Source organism: Lactuca saligna, chromosome 6 (genome assembly GCF_052625555.1).
Source record: "Lactuca saligna cultivar CGN05327 chromosome 6, ASM5262555v1, whole genome shotgun sequence".
NCBI classification, from domain to species: Eukaryota; Viridiplantae; Streptophyta; class Magnoliopsida; order Asterales; family Asteraceae; genus Lactuca; species Lactuca saligna.
In genome coordinates this window covers 16,951,122-16,959,886 of record NC_136422.1, presented here as the reverse complement: position 1 = coordinate 16,959,886, position 8,765 = coordinate 16,951,122, and positions in this window count along the sequence as shown.

Below are 8,765 nucleotides of genomic sequence, written 5' to 3'. Positions count from 1 at the left end.
AGGGGCTACCCCCGTAGCCAAATCAACCTATCGTCTACCACCAGCTGAGATGCAGGAGCTATCCGGTCAACTTAACGAACTGCTTAACAAGGGCTTTATAAGACCAAGCTTCTCACCTTGGGGAGCGTTATTCTTGTTCGTGAAGAAGAAAGACGGGTCGTTTAGAATGTGTATCGATTACAGAGAAATGAACAAACTGACTGTCAAGAATCGTTACCCCCTGCCCCATATAGAAGATTTATTCGACCAAGTACAAGGGTCGAGCTATTTTTCAAAGATTGATCTGAGATCCGGGTACCGCCAATTACGAATGCTAGAAGAGGATGTTTCGAAGACAAGCTTCCGAACTCGTTATGGGCACTATGAGTTTGTAGTGATCCCATTCGAATTAACTATTATCCCCGCAGTATTCATGGATTTAATGAATAGAGTGTTTCATACTTACTTGGATCAGTTCGACATTGTGTTCATTGATGACATACTTATCTACTCTCGTAGTAAGGAAGAGCACAGTAAACATCTGCGGCAGATCTTGGAAACACTACGGTCAAAGAAACTTTATGCAAAATTTTCAAAGTGTGAATTTTGGAACCGAAGAGTCAAATTCTTAGGTCACGTGGTTAGCGGAGTAGGAATCCACGTGGACCCTTCCAAAATCAAACCATTGAGAACTGATCAACACCGAAGATGCCTACGGAAATTTGTCAATATCTAGGTCTTGCTGGCTACTATCGTAGATTCATTCAGAACTTCCTGCGAATTACGAAGCCTCTTACTACATTGACCCAAAAAAGTGTGGCCTTTGACTAGGAAGAGAAAAAAGAAAAGGCGTTCCAAACGCTAAAACAAGCCTTATACACCGCACCGATACTATCCCTCCCATAAGGAATAGAGGACTTCATGGTTTATAGCGATGCATCCAACCAAGGACTTGGCTGTTTCCTAATGCAACGAGGTAAGGTCATCGCTTATACCTCAGGATAGCTAAAGACACATGAGGTCAACTACACCACCCATGATCTTGAGTTAGGGTTAGTTGTGTTTGCTCTTAAGACATGGAGACACTACCTGTATGGTACGAAAAACACTATCTTTACAGACCACAAAAGCCTTCAACATATATTCGACCAGAAGGAGCTTAATATGAGCCATCGATGGTGGGTCGAGCTACTCAATGACTAAAAATGAGAAATTCATTATCATCCCGGTAAAGCCAATGTAGTAGCTGACGCCATAACTCGGAAAGAATACTCTGGTCGTAGAGTCAAATCATTGACTATGACTATCCATTCACACTTGTCCACACAAACTAAGGAGGCCCAGCTTGAAGCTTTGAAACCTAAAAATGTGGCGGGTGAATCCCTGAGAGGGATGGATAAGAACTTGGAAGTCAAGGGTAACAGAGCCTTATATTTCATGGACCAAATCTAGACAACGAAACATGGTGGTTTCAGAGACTTGGTCATGACTGAAGCGTACAACACTCGATATTCTGTCCACCCAGGTTCAGATAAGATGTATATGGATCTTAAAAAGTTATACTGGTGGCCTAACATGAAAGCAGAGATAGCTACCTTCATGAGTAAATGCCTTACTTGTGCAAAGGTTAAGGTCGATTACCAAAAACCCTCAGGGTTACTACAACAGCCGAAGATACCAGAATGGAAGTGGGAGCGGATCACGATGGACTTCATAACCAAGTTGCCCAAGACAACGGGTGGTCTCGATACAATTTGGGTGATCGTAGACCGGTTAACAAAGTCCGCACACATTTCCTACCCGTCAAAGAAATTGACAAGAAGGAGAAACTAACCCGAACATACATTAGGGAGATAGTAAGACTCCACGGTGTTCCCATATCCATTAGCTATGATAGAGATAACAGATTCACTTCAAGGTTCTAGCAGTCGCTACAAAGTTCCCTAGGAAGTAGGTTGGACATGAGAAAAACCTATCATCCACAGAACGACGGACAAACTGAAAGAACCATTCAAACTTTAGAAGGTATGTTCGGAGCCTATGTGATCGATTTTGGGAAGGCATGGGATACTCATTTACCTATTGTCGAGTTTTCCTACAACAATAGTTATCACACAAGCATAAAGATTGCTCCATTTGAAGCCCTCTATGGCCAAAAGTGCAGATCCCCTCTGTGTTGGGCTGAGGTGGGTGACAGTCAATTAGCTAAAGGACGAGTTCCTAACATCACTATTACAGGTCCGAAGATCATACGGGAAACGACAGAGAAAATCGTTCAGATTCGTGAGCGATTGAAAGCCTCTAGAGACTGAAAGAAATGCTACGTGGACAAGCGAAGGAAACATTTGGAATTCCAGGTGGGAGACAACGTTCTTTTTAAAGTCTCAACCTATAAGGGCTTGATACGTTTCGGTAAGCGTGCAAAGCTAAATCCAAGATACATAGAGCCTTTCAAGATTCTCGTTATAATTGGCCCTGTGGCTTACAAACTCAATCTACCTCATGCACTTAGTAACATACATCCTAGTTTTCACATCTCGAACATGAAAAAGTGCCTATCCGACGAGACTCTTGTAATCCCATTCAACGAGATCGAGATCAACGAGAGCCTCAACTTCGTGGAAGAACCTGTAGAGATCATGGACCGAGAGGTCAAGCAAACGAAGCAAATCTGTATCCCGATAGTTGAAGATAGTTTTTGATATATTTGGATGAAGTTTTATTCATGTAGAATAGTTCTAACTGGTATACTTTCTTTGCAGGTCATGGTGGTTTTGGTAACTCAGTATCTAAAAGAAAATTTATTTATGATTTTCATGAATCATAGGGAGTTCATATACATTTAAAAATGGAGTTTAATGGGTCATACAATGTCTATTTGTATCTCAATGGATTTTAGTTTATGGATTTTAATGGTTTAACATGCAAAAATTTTAGAGTCACATAATTTTTTGAGTTAAAATTAGGAGATGATTAATGTTCCTGATCGAGTACAATTGGTATTTTCCCTCTTGCACTCACTCATTAATTTCAATTATGTAAGAATTAGAAAAATTATAAGATATTTAGCACCACACATGATTTTTTTGAACATTTAGTAAAAAAATATACAGTCGATAATTCTATTGTTTTTTTTTTTGGCCAAATTTGATGTAGATGCTGATAATGTTTGAAAGCGAGTTGTGAACAATTGGTATTCACGTGACCAACCTGGTGACAATGATAACATATCCTCATATCCGAGGAAGGGGAGGACTGGCGGCAATCCCTTATGTAATGCCCCTCCTTGACACATTTGTGGAAACCACTACCCAATCGGCACACCCTCGAATGAACCTTCCCGCACTTCCCACAAGTGAAACCCTGTTGCCGTACATACCTTCTATCAACGGTCTTGGACAGCTTCAGTGCCGATTGGGACTGTGTATGGGCCTGCCTCTGCTCTTGAAGTTGCAACTCAATCACAAGCTCCCACCTCCTAGTAGCCTCCTGTAACTCTAGCGAACTATCACATCGCTGGGTGGCAACAAATTGACGGATATTAGTCTTGAGCATGCTCAGATAACATGTCATTTGAGCCTGCTCAGAAGCAAACTCAGGGAAAAACATCGCCCTCTCAGTAAACATCCGAGGGATTGTGACAACCAAGAATTTCTACCTTGTATAATTATTCAAATCAATCAAGTTTAGACTCGTTTTACAATCTTCTAGCATTGTTTAGAGTCAAATAGAGCGTTCTAAGCCTAGTATCTTCAAGTTAGGGTGTAGAAATAAATCCCACAATTTCAAACACTTCACAAAATGGCCATTCACTCCATCATGAGAAGTGTATGGCCGTACACCCCCCTTCTGGCCGTACACTCTGGTCTATATATTGAGGACTTTGCCTCTATTCAACCCTTTTCACCTCCCTTAGCCAAGAACTCATTTATACTCTCAATTATTATGTAATCTGCACATAGATCATCAAGAGTGCTTGTATTCTTCCCTTTATTGGTTAATTCTCCCTCTTTCTTGTATGAACCACTGATTTCATCCATGAAATTACTCCATTTTGGTAGATCTTCAAGTATTCTTCAGGTTCACCAAGAACACCTACTAAGTTCTTGGACCCCAAACACCCCTAAAGGCTTCTATATCATAAGTACTCCTTACCATGCTTGATACGTACTAGTTATGACATTAAAAATCCTCCAAAATCATGAACATCAAGGAGTGTACGACCGTACACCCTCAAGTGGCCGTACACCCCTTTGTTTGGTGCCTATTAGTCTCAAAACACACATTCTATGCAAAAGCAAGCTCAAGAACACTTAAGGGATGCAAGTTATGACCTTAAATAACACTTTTGACCATCTTTGCAAGACCATCAATGGTGTATGGCTGTACACACCCATTGGGTGGCCGTACACACCCTTTTAAGGTCAAAAATGATAACAAACACCCTTCTAAGTTAAGCTATGGCTAAGACACACTTCCTAGATGATTCCCAAGGCCTTAAGACACACTTTAGGATGTTTCATAGGGAGTGTGCGGCCGCACACCCACTTGGGCTGCACACCCTGGCCGCACACACACAAAACTTATGCATTCTGGCCTTACACTCCATTTGTGAGGCTATATACCCCATTATATGCAATCATATGTGATTGTAACATTTCAAAATTAGTGTTTCCTAGTCCATAAAGTGATTTATTATCATAATTAGTTGAGTTGGACACTAATTATATACATATATGTACCATTATATGCTTATTAGGATATGCTTATGCCTGAGATTCACTTAGCACTCAACATTCTTTCCCGATGTTTCAGTCAAACAACACACTACAGGTGAGTTCATACCCCTGCAATCAACCTTTTAAACTGTTTTTAATGCTTTAAGGGGGGGGGGGGGATACAAATAAACACAATTGAAATTGTGTTAGTATAAACATTTATATACTTGCTAGACAACTTGTTTCAAACCGTTTTCCAACTGCTTTTCAACATTGTTAGACTTCTTTATAAAATCATTTCTAAACTATTTAAAACTCCTGTCAATTCAATTTACTTTCAAAACCATATTCAGTTATGTATTAGTGCATAAGTATGTCTTAATGGACTTAGGACTATTGTGGATAACCTTATTTCCCGTTCCTTTTTTGGTTGTGGGCTTAGGGTAGGATACACTAGTCTGACTATCGATTAACTCATAGTTATACATGTTAAATATGTAATAGAATATAAAGTTTTATCTTTGAAAGCTTTACTTAACTCAACTGCTCAAGCTGAGCAATTGAGCCTTGTCTACATGTCGATACCAAACAAACATGTAGAAAACTATAATAGTTGTAGTTTAGCGATCAGATACAAACAATAGAAGCAAACATATACACATACATGTACATATACAATGAACTGAGGAGAACATATACATATACAAGAAAAGAATCTAGCATATACATATACATATACATATAAGTACAATAAGAATACCATAACTAAAATGTGAAATACTACTTCTTGATTCAACAATACATTATTGAATCACGTTTGTAACCAGAGTCTCCTGGAGGGAGAGTGGGCATCGTGTGTATAGATCTATATGGGATAGACACTCTCACACCCCGACTGCTAGCTACAGTCCCAGCCAATAAGGCTGAGGGGTGAAAAAATGTCACCTCACTAATTTATGACGCCAGAAGGTTGTCAGGTATTCAACCGTCAATCAGTATGGTTACAAATAATTCACATTTAACCCCTTGAATTAACCAATTCAAAATTAAAGACAATAAGACTCTCCAAGGAGTATTGTACATTTAATACATCTATGAGTCTTTGGTTTTATTATTTCATATTCGGTAGTGTCTTTGCTGAGATAAAACATTCCATTTTCCAAACAAATGATAGGTATAAATAGGAGAAAACATACCTTTAGAAGGGTATAAAGTACTACTACTTTTTTCCATACCATTTCAAGTACATATGAAAACATTACATTTTTATACACGAACAAACATGTGAAACAGTCGAGCCTCGGGTAAGAGGGTACATTCATTTTAAGTAGGAAATAAAGGATTTTATGGGAAAACTTTACAAACTTTTCAAGGTTTTAATACAAACACTATGAGATTTTTAATTGCTAAATGACACTAAACACTTATGAACTCCCCAGTATTTTATGCTGATACTCTCTTTCAAAATAACTTATATTCTCAAGGAACCAGTAAGACAGGTACACCCATGCAGCTTTTAAAGGGTGGAGTGGATTCAAGACTCGTCATTATTTTGTTTATACATTTTTGGTGTCATTTAAACCTTACAAAAGAACACACATGTATGTAACTATTATATTAATGCAATGGATGTTGTTGCTTGTTTTGTTATTATGCTTTGTTATGATACTATAAATGACGTCCTCCACCCTTGAATGTTTCCGCCAATTCGGTTTGGGGGTGTGACAGTGATATCCTTCACCGACTAGGTACCCTATCTCAGATCCAAGAACTCCTGAGCTAACCGTTCCTACTCAACTCGTGGAATATAGCAAGCACGAAACATATCCTTGAACTGCTCCCAAGTAACCGCAACTCTATAATCATTAGTATAAGACCTAGTCATCAACCTCCACCAGTCCTTTTCCTAAGACCTCAGTAGGTTCAGGGCACATCTAACCTTTGGTCAGTAGGAAATGAACATGTGAAGAAACATCCCTCTACATCAGATAACCACCTCCTGGCCTTGATGGGATTCTAAATCCCATCAAAAGTAAGGGGCTTGGTGTTATCAAAGTCCTGGTACTAGAATATGCCCTACTAGCTCTTCCCCCTACCACTGATACAGCCGGTGTAGCTATTGCGACAGCCATCTCTACAAGGGTTGCGTGTTTGTCATCAAACTACTCCATCATGGCGGTCTTTATAGACCCGAACTGTTGGATTAGTGTCTAAGTCCATAACTAGAATTGGTATGTACTTGACCCGATTTGGCATGGTCCATTTGGGTTGCATGCTATTAGAACGATTTGGATAGACTTTTGTGAGAAAAGGATATTATGATTTATTGATATATTATAAGTTCTAATATATTAATATAAAATCATATTATTTAACTAGTATTGATCAAGAATTAATTTGGAATTAATTTTGTGATCAAAAGACACTAATTAAAGATATGTGGATTGATTGTGTAAATCATTCATTCTTATATATGTGGGCTTATGATCCATAGATCATCATGTTGGGCTAAACCCATGGATACTCCATGGAGGTTTTAACCTATGGAGCATGAAGAATATGGAAAGTCATGAGTTACATGGAGTAACCCTAATATCCATAATATATAAATACCCTATAGCTCAAGAAATCGGCCCTACGGATTAATATGAGAGGGCTAGCCGATTTTGAGCATAAGAACTTTTCTCTCAAGTTATTCCAAGTTGTTGGTGGTGTTGTGTGAACCATTTGAGGTGTCACACTTTGGGCACTAGGCTCTTAAACTCCATGGAATCAAGCTACAACAAAGAGGTATGTTATCCTAACTAGTATCTTGTCTTGTTTATGTCAATTGCATGTTAGTTATAGGCTTAATGCCTTGGAAACCATTTGCATGTATAATTAATGAAAACATAGATCCAAGGTATTTAGGGTTGTATGTGCACCATAGGATGTTGTAGTATACTAAAACACATCAGTGGCATCAGAGCCAAGGCTTGTTTTCAAGTTATACTTGCTGAAATGGCTGAAAATCGAAGTTTTTTTTTTGCTGTCTGGATAGGGGACTTGACAAGTACATTGAGGGACTCGGTGAGTCCATGTACAAACTCATCCAACTCGTCGAGTTTATTCTTGCACTCGGCAAGTTGGAGCCCCTGACAGCATATCTTCGAGTTTTAAGGCTGAAATTTGACTAGAATCATTACCCTAATCTGTTTTTGAACCTATAAACCTATTTTTGATGTGTTAATGTTCATTCTAATCCAATTCAATTGATAATTATCAATATATTCATGTTTTGTATTAGTTTAATGGTTAGACTAAATACATGAAAATTGTTTGGTATTAATTATCTTGTTCTTATGAGTTAACTTAGATTAATAGAAAAATTATGTGATAATTTATTTTTTGTCCAAATTGATCTAAATGTTATTCATAAAATGTTTTTTTGTAACTTGCCCTCAAGTTATATGAAAAGTCTCATTTATGATTTTAAAACTCATAAGACTTCCATAAGCTATAAAAATAAAGAGTCTCATTTTTAAATGCTTTAAAGTCTTCCATAACTTGTCCTCAAATTATGGAACTTGAAGAGTTTTTCATTAAAACTACTTTAAACTCATAAGTTATGGAAACGAAAAAGTTTTTTTAATTGTTCAAAACTTTCCCTCAAGTTTTGGAATTTGTAATGTCCCCCCCCATGAATACTTTAATTCCAAGTTAAGCCCTTAGAATTTTAAAAGTTAAAATTCAAGCCTTATACTATAATATTAATAGTTAATAGTGATATATATGTATAAGAATAAAGTCAGTCTTACTGTTAGTAGTAACCATTCATGAAGCCGGTCTATAAGGGGGGGGGGGGGTATAAGGTTACTACCTATAAAATGGCAGTTTAATGGGTATCCACTCTTACCCATCGCTTCCTTGACTGGTGAGGGTCGTTAGCCGAAAGGGTAGGAAAGGACATTAATTCTCCCTTCAATAAAAGTATAATGATAAATACTAAGTAAGTAAACACTTATGAATTCCCAATCTTAGTTACTTAGGAAAATCTGCATTTGGTGCTAACCCATGAAATTACACTTT